This window comes from Ambystoma mexicanum, chromosome 11, assembly GCF_040938575.1.
Source record: "Ambystoma mexicanum isolate Mex_15411 chromosome 11, UKY_AmexF1_1, whole genome shotgun sequence".
Lineage (NCBI taxonomy): Eukaryota > Metazoa > Chordata > Amphibia > Caudata > Ambystomatidae > Ambystoma > Ambystoma mexicanum.
In genome coordinates, this window is record NC_090934.1 from 538,198,965 (window position 1) to 538,217,485 (window position 18,521).

Below are 18,521 nucleotides of genomic sequence, written 5' to 3' on the forward strand. Positions count from 1 at the left end.
GAAATTACAGATGAAAAAAAAGTCTTTCACAGTTGTGCCTTCTGTAATGAAGTTACTCCATGAAATATCTCCAAAAAATGTATTCCAAGTATAAGGTAAATAAGATTTACATGTTCCCAGTTGCTCAAGCATATGAGACCTCTTTTAAGGAGCAGGTGACTCGTGGCTGTATGTGAGATCCAAAACTAATCAATCTAGCCTGATTCACGTGTTTGCATTATAGTGTGCGAGCGCCAATCCGCGAGGATTCGTTCACTTCATATGCTGTGCTTGACTACTAGCCAGAGCATACTTCTCACTTCGGCCGCTGAGCAGCAGGCCCCAATACTTGATCCTTTTCTAATACAATATTCCCTGTGACAGTGCAGAGATGTTGTGCACTGTTGCTATGTTGGAAACCAAGATATTTGTGAACTCTTCCCTTTGAATTGGTCCCACATTCCTGACCATGCCTTCAGCATGTATGTGGGTGCCTTTGCATGCATTTCATGTGGTCCACCTCCCTCCTCTGCTCTCTGTTTAGGAACTTCCTGATTCCACGTCATTCTATGTGTTCTTTTCTTAAAAGCAGGTCACAATCGTGAATGCCTCAGAACCTCAAACAGAATGAGGGTGGTTGCAAAATGTAGTGCAAGTCGCTATACGGCCACTCTCTCACTCAACTCTCACAGCCTATGGTTCAATTGAGGTGCTCTGTGCCGCCATTACATTTCCAATGCCAAAGCAAATTCTTCCTGGGTCTGATCCCTTTATCGCACAAGAGCTTGTCCATCTCATAAAAAACCAATAGGAGAAGTAACTGGACACCATTATCACTTATGACTTATTGTTAAAACATTCACCCCAGAACACACTTAACAGGAATTTGAGCATATTGCTAGTGGTGACATCAGTGGTGATTAGTACTCTCGGAAACGCTGACCGATAATGTACAAAATCCTTGCAACTCTGATGGTTATCGGCCCTAACCTAGCCAACCCACACACTCCCAAAGTGAAACTATGCCTTCTACGGGGAACCAGAAGGAGTGTGATTAGTCTTGAGAACTTTATTGCCTTGTCTTCCAGCCCCTCATTTACCAGTCATTCACTCCTGTTCCTCATTCATTCCAAGCCACGAGAGGTAAAAATTCAAGACTCCTTTAGTATTGATCACCTCAAAATAACCTGAACTAAAATAAGAAGGTAACACAATGTTTCCCCTAGCACCGATTGTAGGTATAAACATGGCCCCAATATGCAGCATTTCTCCTCCAAATACAAATTAAAATTGCTTACTTTTTGATAACATTTCCCCTGTGCTCCCTCTAGTTTCCACTCTCTCTCTATCTCCTCGCTCCCCTACTCTGTAATGTTCTTCCTCTCCCTCCCTATACTAATCCAACTCTACCACTATTTAAATCCAATCTCCAATGCTCTCCTTTACGAAAAAGCTGTTCCTAGCACTCTGCACTACTCATCACCCTGTTTTCCTCTCTTCCTACCCTTCGTGAACAACCCTACAGCACTTTTTCATCACCTCTCCATCCAGGGATGTCATTTCACCAAAATGCCAGGGGTAGCAGAAGTGGCATCACACGACCCTTGACCCCTGATGACATCACAGGAAGTGATGTAATTTAACCCCACCCAAAGTGATATCGCAGGAAACGATGGAACACAACCTTTCACCCGTTGACAAAACAGGAAGTGGCATCACATAGCATTGTACACTACGAAAAATATGGTTACGATATCACTATAATGTGATGTACATTTTATACCTGAATGGATCGCCATATGTATATGTATCGTTAAGATCAGTGTGTATAGACCCACATTACCAAATTACTGTGATTGCAAGCAGACATCCATGACCAAATGATAATGATGTGTTATTATATAGCACTTACGCTTAAGCGCTTTACATAGAAGACATATACACCCACTATCACCCAACCTGTGTTGGTACCCATTTATCGACCTCAGAAGGGTGAAAGGCTGAGTTGAGGCGTTTGAGAACAGACTAAATCAGTGAATCACCCACTGAAGTGTGCCTGAAATAAACCTTTAATGAGTCTAGCAATTATTGTATAGAATTCCAGAAAGACACATTTTTTGGCATTCCTATTCTTTCTTATTTAGGTTCAGTGCTGAAAGTGTTAGACTTGTGGCCCTCATGTTCTTATTTTTCTTCTTTTTTTAAGGGAAAGCTAGCCACTCAGAATTAAAGAGCCACAGCCCAGGAGCTTGCATTGCAAAAAAAATAAATAATAAAACGTATTTTTTTTATTGAGGTCGCAAGGGAGACCAGAGAGGTTGCAAGGGAGACCTCAGAGGTCGCACTTGCGACCTCTGGCGACCCCCAAATGACGTCCCTGTCTCCATCCTTAATTCAGCACTTTCTCCACCATCCCGTTGCTATGTCATTCTGTCCTGTCCTCATCCCTGGTTGATGTTTCCACCTTCCCCAGTAACATCTGTTCTTCAAGACACATTCTCCCACCCCATTGTAAAGGACCGATGTCCGCCGCTCTGTCATCAATGGTAAATTCTGTATACGTTATTTTGCTAAAAAGGCATTGCTTTTTCTGTGACTTTTATGAATAAATACATTTCCACATTTCATTGCGCTCTATCACACTTCCCCTGAATTGAAAGTAAAGTTGATCCTCCTCCACATCCTAAGCCCATTCTTCCTGCTGGCTAACACTCTTCTGAAATCTGAAATACCCACTCCCCTCCGTCCCACTTCCTCTGTTTCTCCATCAATAATGTATTCTTCCGCTTCCACTACAGGCTACTCAAATATTGCATCTGCCACAATATTCTCCTTCCCAGACGCATGTTCTATGGGATAATCAAAACCTGCATACTCACTACCCACTAAGCAATGATCCTCTCCTTTTTGCCCCCGCCCTCCCAGATCAAACCATACCTCTTCTCCTCCCCCCAACCCCCACCTATCTGCTGGACCAGAGCTTTGTGCTCCGGTCCCAGCACTCCTTCGTCTCCCGGCCACCGCCATAGAAATGCAAAAGACTTAGTCCCTTTTCCCTATGACGGCAGCCATCTTTTTTTTCTTTTTCTCAGGAGATTGGCGTTGCTTACACATCCAATCTCTGAGAAAAATAAAGAAACCATTCACACCCTGGATAAACCCCATGGTGCAAATGACTTTCACCCCCACTGTGGGGGGCGGATATGGCCTTTAATGGCCCACTGCCTTCAACCGAGGCCCTTGCTTCTCTCAGGCCTTCCTAGGCTCAGGCTGGCAGGCTGTTAAAGGCCACGTCCATCCCCAACAGCGCGGGATGAAAGCCATATCCCACCGCGGCTGCAGAGACTTTTCTTTGTGGTCCACGAATAGTTAGGCCAACAAAAAATCTCCCATCCATATGTGCGGTCAATAAGCAACTGCTGCCGCGTCTGTTCCTATGGCAACATTGGGCTCTAAATCAATTTGCGTTCACTGTTTAACGGAACTTTGCAATCAAAGAGGCTTCTGATCCTGAGGTACATGCTGTATACTTTGGTATTTTGCGAATAAGGTTTATTCGTATAATTTCGCTTGCAGTAGAGGTACCCACAGCAACTCTCTTCCTTACTTGCATCCCAACATTCTACATGACATCCAATGACATTAGACAGTGACATCACCACACATCAATATTCCACAATTAGGTAGGAAAAGAAAAAGCAAAGTAGATCACATCACAGTCCCCTTTCTTCATTTGATAGCGAAACAGAATAATGGGAAATACACCAAGTCGCAGTGCATATATCAATGCACTCAACATAGGCGCTACTAACAGAGTTCAAGGCAGGCAATCATCCTGCCACCATATGGGGAACAACGGCAGCAGATGTCCTATAGAATGGCACCGAAATGGGGAACTACCATAACCGGTGCCACAACCATAACAGGTGCCAGTGGCTTCAATGCCCACTTGCAACCCGCAGACAATAACAAGCTGCTGAATGCACTTATAAGTAGTTAAGCCAGAGAAACAGGAAACCACCTTCAAAGTCACCTGTACAGGAACACATTGAAAAGGAAAAGAATAGCAAAGAAACAATGCAACACAAAACACATAACATCACGAACACAGAAACATGACGGTGTAACCAACGGGTGCTCAAAACAGCCACCAATACAAGGCTGGACCATGCCACCTAACCTCAAAGACTTCACACTGAGCGCCTAACCACAAGGTCTGGCATTGGCCAGTTTAACCACTTTCCCAATGCACTCGGGAAGGAGAGCCACACCTCAAGATGCACGTGGAACACACAGAACGTAAGCATGCAGCTGGAACTAACTGGTGCTCAAGAGCAGGCACCTGCAGAGGGCTAAATACACAGCACCTAACCTCCAAGGCTGGACGTCACTGCCTAAGGTCGAAGCCCCCAAGTCTAAACGCCAACGTGCATTCACGTAACACTAGGTGAAAGGAAAGGAGATCAGGCATAGACAGGAAGAGACATAAAGAATCACAGCAAATCCCATCACCCGAGAACATATTACACACATGATTGCAGCAGCCATCAAAGAAGAAGGGAAAACAGAGAACACCCACTGACTTCCGGGTGCCCCATCAACCTGCTGCATAATCTCCTAATTATAGTTTCTCGTAGACACCCAATGAGGGCCAGACACAAATACACAAATGTCTCTGCAGCTGCAGGTCACAGTGGAAACCAAGTAGATCCAATATGCCGCGGTAGGTTTATGACAAGCCAACATACAGCCTACAGACAAACAAGGATGTGCAGTTAAAGGTAGTTTAAAATGGCTTCCAGTGCTTAAAAACACACCCTATGGCTGCTGGAATTCATTTGATTCCAGCAAACCTTTAGAGAGGTGCATGGCTCTCTGCATCTGCTATGTGACCACATCACATTGCATTTGCTGGCGTGTCTGTGACCGGGACCTGCACAGTACACGTGTTCCCTATACTTTTCAGCACGGAGCCTTGGAAAGTGAGGTCTATTTAGCGGAGCATATTTTCTGGCGGAGAAAACCACCATCATTTTGCATAGCAGGAAAAATAATAAAACATTTTTTTTGTTTGTTTTTTTTTTGCATTTTTAAAGCGCTCACACAGCCTACGGGCATCGAGGCGCTGTTACAGGAATTGTTTGTTTTACTTCCGTAGTTGTTTGTCTTAGTTGCGTATTTATAACGCGCATAAATACCCAGAGGTTTCTAAGCGCTGCCGCTGAGCTATCCTCCAAAAACTCAGACTTACGCAAACTCTCAGATGGCATTCAGTCACAGTGCTATACATTTTTTTTAGTGTTGCACTACTCAGTATATTGAGCTGGAAGGAAGAGTCGGTCCTGCGGGATTAATAGCTTGGCCGGCAGGATGCACACGGATTTCCTTGGCAGATGTGAAGCCACCCCAGCAGCTGGGGCTGGCCTGCAGTGCTGAGTGTGCTGAATCTTGATCAGGTCCTGTGAAGGGCGATGGGCTACCCTCCCGTGGCATCATATAGCTCGTTTGAGTTACACACGCGGGGACTGATTTTGATGTTGATCGTTTTACGCAGTTTTACAAACATATCGATGATGGTTTAGCTACGGTTTCGCAGTTCATGTTGATTTTCCAGCTCTTTCTGTGATTACAGTTGCATTTCCAGCTGTTTGGAGCATGAATATGTTATAGTCATTGATCATTATAAAATTGACTTAAGAAATTAACTTTGATTTCAGTTTGCAAAAAAATGTACTTAGTCCAAGCCGATAGTGGTGTTGCAAAAACTCAATTATTAAACATTACTTTAAATGCTGCGTTTGTAACAACAGCCTTGTGTGTGTGTGTGGGAGGGCGGAAGGGACCATGAGGATCGAAAAAAACCAGTTATTCCCCAAATCAGCTTCTGAACAACAACTTAAATGGCAGCATTAAAATAAGGTAAATCTAGTTCTGGTAAAATACTACTTCAGCCAGACAAGCCTTGACCAAGTAGGTATATACATGAAGCAGAATGAACTGACGATTAATATACAAAAGACGAAGATCGTGTCATTGACGAAGGTTCTGGCTCAACAATCTAAAACCTTTGCATGGTTCTTTAAAATAAAAAAACTGCTGCAAGTAAATTCTATGAAATATCTTGGTATTTGGATCAACCAGTCAATAACAGAAACCGACTGGATAGTCCATCTCAAATCAAAAACTCATTCTCTGGCCAGACAGGGTGCTTTCATGCATCAGAAATATGGCAGATTCCCCTTGAAACCTGTAATAACCTTTTACAGGCAGAACGTGGTAGCCATTCTATCATACGGAAGTGAGACAATGGTGAAAGTTGACCATTCCATTTGGCAAAAGTTAGAAGCCATTTCATTTTCTGGAGGAAAGTTCTGTCACTTCCACCTTCCTATCGTATGCCACAGATTTGATATGAACTAGCAACACAATCTCTTCAGTCAATAATTACTTGGAAGCAATTTGACCTATATTGGAAAATCTTGTCTGAACAACAAATTCCAGCGATTGACATATTGCAGCATAAAGTTCCCTCCAGTAATGATACAGTTTTGAATGACTGGAAAAGTGACATGGTCTAGGACCTCTGCGAGGGCGAAGTTTCATCTTAAAACACCCTGGATTGTCTAAAAATGCACTTTTAAACTGTCCAGGGGTAAGGACAGTGTCCGCGGACACTCCCAGCGTGCAGCGTGGGTGCAGTCAATATGGTGACATCCCCGGATATCTGCAGATAGGGCGGCTGTCCGCAGGACACTTATTGTGCGGGATGCGGTGTGCGCATGTGCCCAGGGTCGGCATGGGACCCCCGGACTAATTAAAAGTGTGACACGTGCAGCGGACAGTTCCGGACAGGCATGGTGTGCGGGGGCACAGCGAGATCAGATGCACATGCTCCCAGGTGTCGGCAGGACAGGAGTGGGCCCCCAAACTAATTAAAAGTGTGTCACGACATTACGGACAACTCTGGACTGGCGCAGTGTTTGTAGGGCACAGTGGATCGGATGCAGTTGCACCCACATTTCCGCAGGACAGCGGTGTGATCCCCGAACCAATTAAAAGTGTGTCACAGGGGATGAGATGCGCATGTGTCCAGGTGACCGCAGGACAGGGTCGGGGCCCCCAAACTATTTAAAGGTGCGTCATGACTTTGCAGATATGCCCGGACAGGCGCACTGTTTGGGGGCACCTCCATTCGGGTTTCGGACAGCCCGGACAGTCGCGCTGTCCACAGATTCCAAACAGGGCTTTAAAAAAAAGCACACACACACCAACAGTACATACATAGATATTTATTAACACACATAAATACACTCAATTAGAAAAGGGAAGGGGTAGCAGAATGGGAAACATGTATGGGGGAATTGGGGTTTTCTACAGATTGTTCATGACGGGAGGAAGGGATTGAGGTCTCATCGTAGCGTCGTTGATTGAAGGAATTTGGTGGGGATGATTGGCTGGGACAGGGGCAAGGGGCACATGTACAAGTGGGGCAGTGGTATTGAATATTGTGTGTAATATGACTTTTGAAGCCCGCGGGACAAGGGTGGGGGATGTTGGATCCCGCTCCTCTCTTCAATTCAAATTGGCCCAGGAGGGCTTCCATACTTACCACGTACTTTGGGCATGCCCCTTCACCTTCTTTTGCTCCCACACCAGTCCGCAAGGGTGAAGCCCGCCGGGACAAAGGCACAGGGTGTTGGGTCCCACTCCTCTCTTCAATTCGAATTGGCCCAGGAGGGCTTCCATACTTACCACGTACTTTTGGCATGCCCCTTCACCTTCTTTTGCTCCCACACCAGTCCGCAAGGGTGAAGCCCGCCGGGACAAAGGCACAGGGTGTTGGGTCCCACTCCCGCTCCTCTCTTCAATTCGAATTGGCCCAGAAGGGCTTCCATACTTACCACAGAATTTGGCCACGCCCCCTTCACTTTCTTTTGCTCCCACGCCGGCCTGTCAGGGTGAAGCCCGCGGGACAAGGCCCCGGGTTGTTGTCATCCCACGAGGGTGTTCGTGACTCCGCAGGGTGTCTCCTGAACTGCTAGGCTGGTCAATCCTTAACCTACCCCAAGCAAGGTGAGGAGGAACACTAAATGAGGTTTGATTGGGGGGAGTTCTATGGACAATGGAGGTGGGTAAATGCCCCAACAGGCTGCTGTAACTTCTGGAAATAGGGAAAATAGGGACCCTCAAGCAGCAAACCCACTACAACAATGGAGCCCCCACTTTCTTCACCCTTTTCCCCACTCTTCTTGGCAAAATCTGTCCTCTTGTCCGGCCTACAAAACATCCAAGAGCTCGAACCCAAATCCAAATGCAAGACCCTGGCGGAGAGACATAAAGGGTGGGGGAACTCACTGGGCCCTGTAAAGAACCCTACTGACCCAGGACAAGAGGTTGAACTACTGGGTAAAGAAACGTGCCACTCCCCGGGGGGTTGCCTTGCTCCATCAGAAAATATGCCAATAGCTCCAGATACATGCCACCATGGAATCCATGGAATTCCGTTCAACAACCAGCTGGAGACTCCCTGTCTGGGAGGGGGGCCCTGCTCGAATCTCACAAAGACTCTTACCCCCTGCCATGAAGAGGTCTTCCCTTTGTATGGACAATGGAGCAGACAAAGGCAACGGTCACAACAGAACTGTACCCCCACCCCCAACTCCTCTGTGCTAGCCGGTATTCCCGGCTTCCTAGCCCCCCTCATTCATACTGAATTGCCCACCCTGCACTCGCCTTTTGACTCCCTATGTCGGGGCCTAGCAAACTCCTTGGCAACAGCCCATCGGAATTCTCAACCTCAGACTTTCGTTGGTAGCACCCTGCTACCAGGCTCCACTGTAGGGTACACTGGTTTGGACCCCACTCCTGCTTTAAGTACAGTCTCCCTTGCTGAAATTCCTGCGTATACCAAGACTCTGAGCCCCACGAACAAGGACGCAGTGACCTGTGCCACCATCTTTAAGCTCGCCTCTAGTACCCTGGGCACTTCAGGCTCCTTCAGCAGTGCCTGGAGCGAGTATCTTTCTTCCATAAAGACTGTGCCCAGTTCTTCCTTTTTGCACTTAACCCAATTTAGTGCTACCAACTCCATTGACACCATGGTTGCCCATGGCACCAACTCGACCCCTTTCAGGCCAACGGAGGACGTTTGCCCTTTAAGGGATGCAGGTGCTTGTTGAGCTGATAGTCATCAGGAAAATGCTCATGGCCCTAATAGAAAACCAGTGGAAGGGAGGTGTAATGCCTCTGAGGGAGCCTCTGATTGCCTATCAGGGGGACAAGGGCCCTGCCAACCTACTCCAGGAACACGCTATGGCCTTGGATCGTGTGTACCCAGTAACCACTAAAGAACACGCTGCCTCTTGGAGAAGGGTACCGAGAATAACACCTCACCTAAATGCCCCTCGAGAGCCCAGTACCTCGCCCCATGAGCACCGCAGAGAACCCAGAACCTCGCATCAAGTGCTTTTTAGAGGGCCTTATCCCTGCAGTACATGACCCACATGGCAGGGGGAGTCTGATTGAGCACCACGGCAAGGGTGGGTCTTGGCCTTGCATAGTGTATCTCCACGGGGTACCAAAACTGGCAGAGAGCAAGAAAGAACCAAGGTATGCTCTACTGAACAAATGCCTGCACTTGCTGTGGTCCGCAAAAGGATGTACTTTTGTATCTAGAGAATCCTTGGAGGAATGCTCTAGAAATAGAAATGTTGGCTCAAGTCCCTATGCCTCTGTGAAACTGAGTTTCTGGAACTGGAGACTGGCTAAAGGGGTTTGGGGAAGATCTGGGTGGCATGGGCATCCTGACAGGGGTGGGATCTCAATGAGCCAGTACCTTCAGCAAGACCATGCTGGTCATCCTGTATCAGTCGAACCCACCCCTTCTTTCACACCCCTAACCGGTGCGAACTTTGTCCCCATAGGGCGATGAAAACTGGGATGATAATTTGGACGTTGGGGCTGTCTGTGGCCATCTTCTTGCTCATTTAGTGGTAATTCGGAGCCACTTTCTTCATTTGCACTATGTACTGTTAAACAGAAAACCATGTTTTAGTGACATGTGAAACGATTTACATTAATTTTTCCTCTTTAAAAATTGTATTCTGTACCATTAGTTATTTCCTTCACTGATTTCGTCATGGGGGACATTTTCTTCTAACCGCTCCAGGGTGATTGCCATTTCTGTATAAAGAAAGTAATAGTGCTATTTCTTACAAGTCATCTAGCTACAACAAACTCTAATTCTGCAGGAAGAAATATAGTGTACTTACTACTTTTTGTAAGGGTTTCTTCTGAGAAACTTGGAGTGCTTCTGAGAGTTTCTTCTGAGTGTGTACACAAGGTTGCACTGAGGTAATATTGTTAGATGCACAGTGCACTTTTGTGCTTGGTGCATTCCATTATGTTGCGCAACCTAAGAAATTGTACTTCTGGTTTCATAAGTACAGAATTTGTATACATATTTAATTTTTGAATGTGCTACATATATCTGTTGTACTTGAAAGTACATGTCTTTGTTCGCTGCAGGATATAATAATGTAAGGTAACCCCTGTGCTTTTGGACAGTGTGAATGCTACCCGAGGTCCATGAACTGTGCGACTGTCTGCGGACTCTGTTGCTATCATGTTGAGGTCTAGGGGGTCAGTATCATGTAGAAAAATTAAGGGTATCCTGGTAAAAACCCATGAAATTCAGTGAAACAACTTTGTTAAAGGGACGTTATGGTTAAGTTGCACTAATAAAAAACCTATCAAATTCAGCTGAAAAACTGTGTTAAATGGATATTATGGTTACAAGTAAAATCGAAAAAAAAAACAAATTCACCAGTTATGGTAAGCTACTCAGCCATAACTCGTGCCACCACCGTGCACTGCTAAGACTAACACCCAGGACATCAAAGATGACATCACAAATGTCATTGATGACATCACTGATGACATCACATGTGAAATACATTTTGAGGAAAAGTCCCTACAAGGGGTTGTGATTATAATGTTGGTAAAAAGATGTCAGGGCGATCAGGAGCTACTTAATCTATTAAAGAATGTACTCATCTAAAAAACATTGTATTGGAGTGTTGTTGTTAATATAGGATCCTAATCATACATACACATAGGCAATGGCTACAGCATGCAACATAGAAGTACAATATTTATGATCTTGTAATTTTGGATAGTAAAATAATGAATGCTACCTTATCAGAGTTTTGATTAATTTTAAACATGTAATAACTAGCTAACAATTCAAGACTTACTACACACTTGTGCTAGTACAAACAATACATATGAGGACCCACAATGCATACAAATCAGAGGCACAAACAGGGAAACTAAAGTAAGGAAGAAAGAAACAGCATCACCAGAAAATATTAATAACATGAAAGTTTATTTTTATGTATACAAATTAATTGTGTTTTTGAGGTCTAGTTATGGCCCTATATATGTGCACCATGAACAGAGACCAAACCCTAAGGAAAGCACTTTAAGAACATACAACAAGGTTAACATCTAGATATATAGCACCTTTTGAAATGTAATATTCTGACTGGTAGTGAACAAAAGCACCTGGCTTAGATATGTCAGTTAACAAAAACAAGTGGCCTAGATATGTGATGTCATCAGTGATGCCATCAATGAGATTTGTGATGTCATCTTTGATGTCCTGGGTATTAATCTTAGCAGTACACGGTGGTGACACGAGTTATGGTTGCTTAGTTTACCATAACTGGTGAATTTCTGGTGTTTTTTGATTTACCATAATATCCCTTTAACAAAGTTTTCCACTGAATCTGATAGGTTTTTATTAGTGCAACTTAACCATAACAACATTTTTTCACTGAATATATATTACACGGCCTGCAGTAGCGGCAGTGTAGCTATGGTTAAGTTGCTCAACCCATGCTTATAACTTCAACCCCCCCCCAGATGAATACTCAAAAAATGTTGCAAATAAATTATATGGCCCGTCAGATTGATTGTGCGAAGTTTGGTGTGGTTTTGTGCAGGGGGAAAAGTTATAGGGGGGTGCGAAAAGTTGTGGGTTTTCCCATGGACGCAATAGAAAAAAGATTTTGCTCATGCCAACAGCCCAAACCGCTGGACGGACTATCACCAAATTTGCAGCAAGAGCGGCAGCTTGGTCCCAAAAGTGTCTGTGTGCAAATTTGGTGCAAATACGTCCAGTATTTCTTTTTAAAATGACCAAAAAGTCGTCTTCCATGTTGGATTCGCGGAAAGCCGCCGGTGTTAGCAAACATTGCAGTAAAAACATGCAAAAAAACACAGAATTGCACTTGTCAAACTAATTGAACAATCTCTGAGGAGGTGAGGGGTGATGAGGATGGGATGGGATATGTCCATAAGAAGCCAAAATATTTTGTTGCTTTTTCAACTCTAATGCCCACAATAAGTCCAGGAGTCCGGGGCAGTCCTGTGATGTTCACGAACATCCGAGATGTTCGGGGACATCTATGCCTAGTTCTGTATTACAGGATTGGTGAAAAGCAGTTTTTGGATGACTTATACCTTTGGCGTCACTCAATGAAACTGCTTGAAATATTGGAATGCCATTCTAGACCTGACTCTGAATGGTTCTGCAAACGGTGGTGCTGTTTTGTCAAGAGGGAACAAAATAAGAGGGGGGTTCGACAGTATTTTAAAGGCTTATAAATGTGGTGCCATTTGACGAATCTACACAAACGTTTGTAAAATGATTTGAGACCTAGATATGAACGTTTTTGCAAAGTTTGGTGGGACTTTGTCAAAAGTGGGCAAAAGTAGAGGGTGGTCTCAACATTTTTAGATGGCTTATAACTTTGTTGCCATTTGACAAATGTGTAATAATGTTTTCAGAAAGATTATTGACCCAACCTTGAATGTTTGTGCAAAGTCCGAATGCATTTTGTCAAGTGGGGGCTAAGTTATATGACTATTTTATGTACATACATTTTGACACTTTTCAAAAAATAAAACATGCACGTATTTGCAGCAAACTCCTGTAAGGAGCATTGGCAAGCACCTGAAAGCATGGTTTGCAAATGTGTCAGTGTTCTATTTTTTGAAAAGTGTCATAATGTAGGTACAAAAAATAGTGATATATCTTTGGTGACTAAGGTATAGCCTGTGGCCATGGGACAATCTGGCTATTGGTTATGAACACAAGGGACCAGCAACGGGGTAAAAGTGGGCATTTCTACCAATAACCGGCTATTTGGTAAAGTGTTTCGAAGTTGGGATAGGTTTGAATGGGAAAAAAAATCTGCTCATGGGTACAGGTTGAAGTGCTGGATGGGATGACAGCAAACATGAACGAGAAGGGTCAGCAAGAACTTGAAAGCATTGTTTTGCAAATATGTCATGTGTTTTACTTTTTGGAAAGTGTGAAAATGTAAGTACACAAAACAGTCTTATAACATTGGTGTCTGGGCAATGGGCCTAGCCGTCAACAAGGAGAAATGTGTATTGTACACTGATTATTGGGGCATGGACTCTGCGCGAGCTGTGGCGTAGATGAAATATTTCACGCCACGCGTATTCATGGATTTAAAGATGCATTACAACTCATCGCGCAAGAAATAAGCTGCACGAGGAACGCCCACAACACTCCCCCAAGCACAGCAAAAAGCAAGTAAAAGGACTAACATGGCGCAAGACTCTGTGCCACCCCTGACCCACCATCCAGTACCCTTGTGAGAAGGCACGCCTCACCTCGCAAGGCCAGGCTGCACCCCAACAAAATCGCACGTCTCACCTCGCAAGCCCAGGCTGCACCTCAGTAATATAGCGTACTCACCTCGCAAGCCCAGGCCGCATCCCAGAGAAAATATGTGCCCTCCCTCGCAAAGTCAGGCTGCACCCCAGCAAAATTGCGTGCCTCACCTCGCAAGGCCAGGCTGCACCTCAGCAAAATCACCCACCCAACTCACAAGACCAGGCCGCCCCCCAGAGAAAACGCATGACCTCCCTCACAAGCCCAGACCACATCCCAGAGAAAATGCAGGCCCTCCCTCGCAAGGCCAGGCAGCCCCCTCCAGACTGTACACCCCTTCCAGACTGCCCCACCTCCCCGGTAACCCACTCCAGACCGGACACCCCCCAGGCATCCCACTGAAGACTGGACACCCCCTGCATACCTGACACCCCCAGGCATTCCACTCAGGACTGGACACCCCCTCCAGACTGGACACCCCCAAGCATCCCACTCCAGACTGAACACCTCCTCCAGACTGGACACCCCCCTCCCAGGCAGCCCCCTCCATACAAGACACCCCCCAGGCATTCTACTCCAGACTGCCCAACCCCTATGTATCTCCCTCCAGGCGGAACACCCCCCCACACATCCCCCTCCAGACTGGAGAGCCCACCAGGGATCCCATTCCAGACTGGACACCCCCCCACAGGCATCCCATTCAAGACTGGACACCCCTTCCAGACTGGACAACCCCCCAGGCAGCCCCCTCCAGACTGGAACCCCCCAGGCATCCCACTGAAGACTGGACACCGCCTCCAGACTGGACAACCCCCAGGCAGCCCCCTCCAGACTGGACAGACCCCCAGGCATCCCACTGAAGACTGGACACCCCCTCCAGACTGCACATCCCCCCATGCATCCCCCTCCAGACTGGACAACCTCCCAGGCATCCTGCTCCAGACTGGACAACCCCCCCACAGCCACCTCCAGACTGTACAGCTCTCCAGACATCCCACTCCAGACTGGACCCCCCCGGGCATCCCATTCAGGACTGGACACCCCCTCCAGATTGGACCCCCCCAGGCATCTCCCTCCAGACTGGACACCCCCACAGGAATCCCCTTCCAGACTGGACATCCCACAGGCATCCCACTCCAGACTGGGCACCCCAGACACTCCCTGCATACCTGACTCCCCCCAGGCATTCCGCTCAAGACTGGACACCCCCTCCAGACTGGACACCCCCAAGCATCCCACTCCAGACTGGACACCTCCTCCAGACTGGACACCCCCCCAGGCATCCCACTCCAGACTGGACATCCCCCCGAGGCAGCCCCCACCAGACTGGACATCCCCCCGAGGCAGCCCCCACCAGACTGGACACCCCCCACACATCCCCGCCCAGACAGGATTGCCCCCCAGGCATCCCACTCCAGACTGGACACCCCCCCCCCCCCCAGGCATCCCATTGAAGACTTGGCATCCCTTCCAGACATGACACCCCCCCAGGCAGTCCCCTCCAGACTGGATCCCCCAGGCATCCCACTCAAGACTGGACACCCCAAGGCAGCCCCCTCCAGACTGGACAACCCCAGGCATCCCCCTCCACACTGGACACACCCCCAGGCATCCCACTGAAGACTGGACACCCCCTCCAGACTGGACACCCCCCCAGGCATCCTGTTTCAGTCTGGACACCCCCTCAAGACTGGCCACCCCCCGCCCCCAGGCAGCCCCTTCCAGACTGCACACCCCCCACACAGCCACCTCCAGACTGGACAGCCCTCCAGACATCCCATTCCAGACTAGACCCCCCCCAGGCATCCCATTCAGGACTAGACACCCCTTTCAGACTGGACACCCCCCAGGCATCCCCCTCCAGACTGGACATCCCCCTGGCATCGAACCCATGACTGGAACCCCCTCCAGACTGGTCACCCTCCAGGCATCCCACTCCAGACTAGACACCCCGCAGGCATCCCACTCCAGACTAGACACCCCCCAGGAATCCCACTCAAGACTGGACACCCCCTCGAGACTGGACACCCCCCCAGGCAGCCCCCTCTAGACTGGACACCCCAGGTATCCCACTCAAGACTGGACACCCCCTCCAGACTGCACCCCCCCAGGCAGCCCCCTCCAGACTGGACACCCCCATGCAGCCCCCTCTAGACTGGACACCCCAGGTATCCCACTCTAGACTGGACACCCCCTCCAGACTGTACACCCCCCAGGCATCCCACTCCAGACTTGACCCCCCCAGGCATCTCCCTCCAGACTGGACACCCCCCAGGCATCCTGCTCCAGACTGGACACCCCCTTCAGACTGTACGCCCCTCAGGCTGCCCCCTTCAGACTGTACCCCCACCCCTAGGCATCCCTCTCAAGACTGGACACCCCTTCCAGACTGGACACCCCCCAGGCAGCCCCCTCCAGAATGGACACCCCCCAGGCATCCCACTCCAGACTGGACACCCCCCCCCCCAGGCAGACCCCACCAGACTGCACCCCCCAGGCCTCCCCCTCCACACTGGACATCCCCCAGGCATCCCACTCAAGACTGGACAATCCCTCCAGACTGGACACCACCCAGGCAGCCCCCTCCAGACTGGACACCCCCCAGCCATATCCCCTCCAGACTGGACAACCCCCATGCAGCCCCCTCCAGACTGGACACCCCCCAGCCATATCCCACTCCAGACTGGACAACCCCCATGCAGCCCCCGTCATACCGCACCCCCCCAGGCAGCCCCCTCCAGACTGCACACCCCCTCTGGCATACCAATCCAGACTGAACACCCCCCGGCAAGTCCCCTCCCCCTACACCCCCCCAGGCATCCCCCTCCACACTGGACACACCCCCAGGCATCCAACTCCAGATTGGTTGCCCCCAGGCATCCCACGCCAGACTGGACACCCCCTCCAGACTGAACACCCCCCCCCCAGGCATCCCACTGCAGACTGGATACCCACCCAGGCATCCCACTCAAGGCTGGACACCCCCCAGGCATCCCCTCCCAGACTGAACCCCCCCAGGCAGCCCCCTCCAGACTGGACACCGCCTTCATACTGGACACCCCCCCAGGCATCCCACTCTAGACTGGACACCCCCCAGGCATCCCACTCCAGACTGAACACCCCCCAGACATCCCCTCCCAGACTAAAGCCCCCCAGGCAGCCCCCTCCAGACTGGATACTCCCTCCAGACTGAAGCCCCCCAGGCATCCCACTCCAGACTGGACACCCCTCAGGCAGCCCCCTCCAGATTGCACCCCCCCTCCCCGGCATCCCTCTCCAGACTGGATACCCTCCAGGCCTCCTCCAGACTGGACACCCCCAGGAATCCCCTCCAGACTGGACAGCCCCCCTCCCCACCTGGCATCCCACTCCAGACTAGAACCCCCCCACACATCCCCCTCCAGACTGGAGAGCCCACCAGGGATCCCATTCCAGACTGGACACCCCCCCACAGGCATCCCATTCAATACTGGACACCCCTTCCAGACTGGACACCCCCCCCAGGCAGCCCCCTCCAGACTGGAACCCCCCAGGCATCCCACTGAAGACTGGACACTGGCTCCAGACTGGACAACCCCCAGGCAGCCCCCTCCACACTGGACAGACCCCAGGCATCCAACTGAAGACTGGACACCCCCTCCAGACTGCACATCCCCCCATGCATCCCTCTCCAGACTGGACAACCTCCCAGGCATCCTGCTCCAGACTGGACACCCCCCACCACAGCCACCTCCAGACTGTACAGCTCTCCAGACATCCCACTCCAGACTGGACCCCCCCTGGGCATCCCATTCAGGACTGGACACCCCTTCCACACTGGACGCCCCCAGGCATCTCCCTCCAGACTGGACACCCCCACAGGAATCCCCTTCCAGACTGGACATCCCCCAGGCATCCCACTCCAGACTGGGCACCCCCCAGACACCCCCCTGCATACCTGACTCCCCCCAGGCATCCCACTCCAGACTGGACATCCCCCCGAGGCAGCCCCCACCAGACTGCACAACCCCTAGGCATCTCCCTCCAGACTGGACACCCCCCACACATCCCCGCCCAGACGGGATTGCCCCCCAGGCATCCCACTCCAGACTGGACACCCCCCCCAGGCATCCCATTGAAGACTTGGCATCCCTTCCAGACGTGACACCCCCCCAGGCAGTCCCCTCCAGACTGGATCCCCCAGGCATCCCACTCAAGAATGGACACCCCCAGGCAGCCCCTCCAGACTGGACAACCCCAGGCATCCCCCCCACACTGGACACACCCCCAGGCATCCCACTGCAGACTGGACACCCCCTCCAAACTGCACATCCCCCCATGCATCCCCCTCCAGACTGGACACCCCCCAGGCATCCTGTTTCAGTCTGGACACCCCCTCAAGACTGGCCACCCCCCCAGGCAGCCCCTTCCAGACTGCACACCCCCACACAGCCACCTCCAGACTGGACAGCCCTCCAGACATCCCGTTCCAGACTAGACCCCCCCCAGGCATCCCATTCAGGACTAGACACCCCTTCCAGACTGGACACCCCCCATGCATCCCCCTCCAGACTGGACATCCCCCTGGCATCGAACCCAAGACTGGAACCCCCTCCAGACTGGTCACCCTCCAGGCATCCCACTCCAGACTAGACACCCCCAGGCATCCCACTCCAGACTAGACACCCCCCAGGAATCCCACTAAAGACTGGACACCCCCTCGAGACTGGACACCCCCCCAGGCAGCCCCCTCTAGACTGGACATGCCCCATTGCATCTCAATCAAGACCGGACCCCCCCGGGCAGCACCCTCCAGAATGAGCCCCCCCAGGCCTCCCCTCCACACTGGACACAC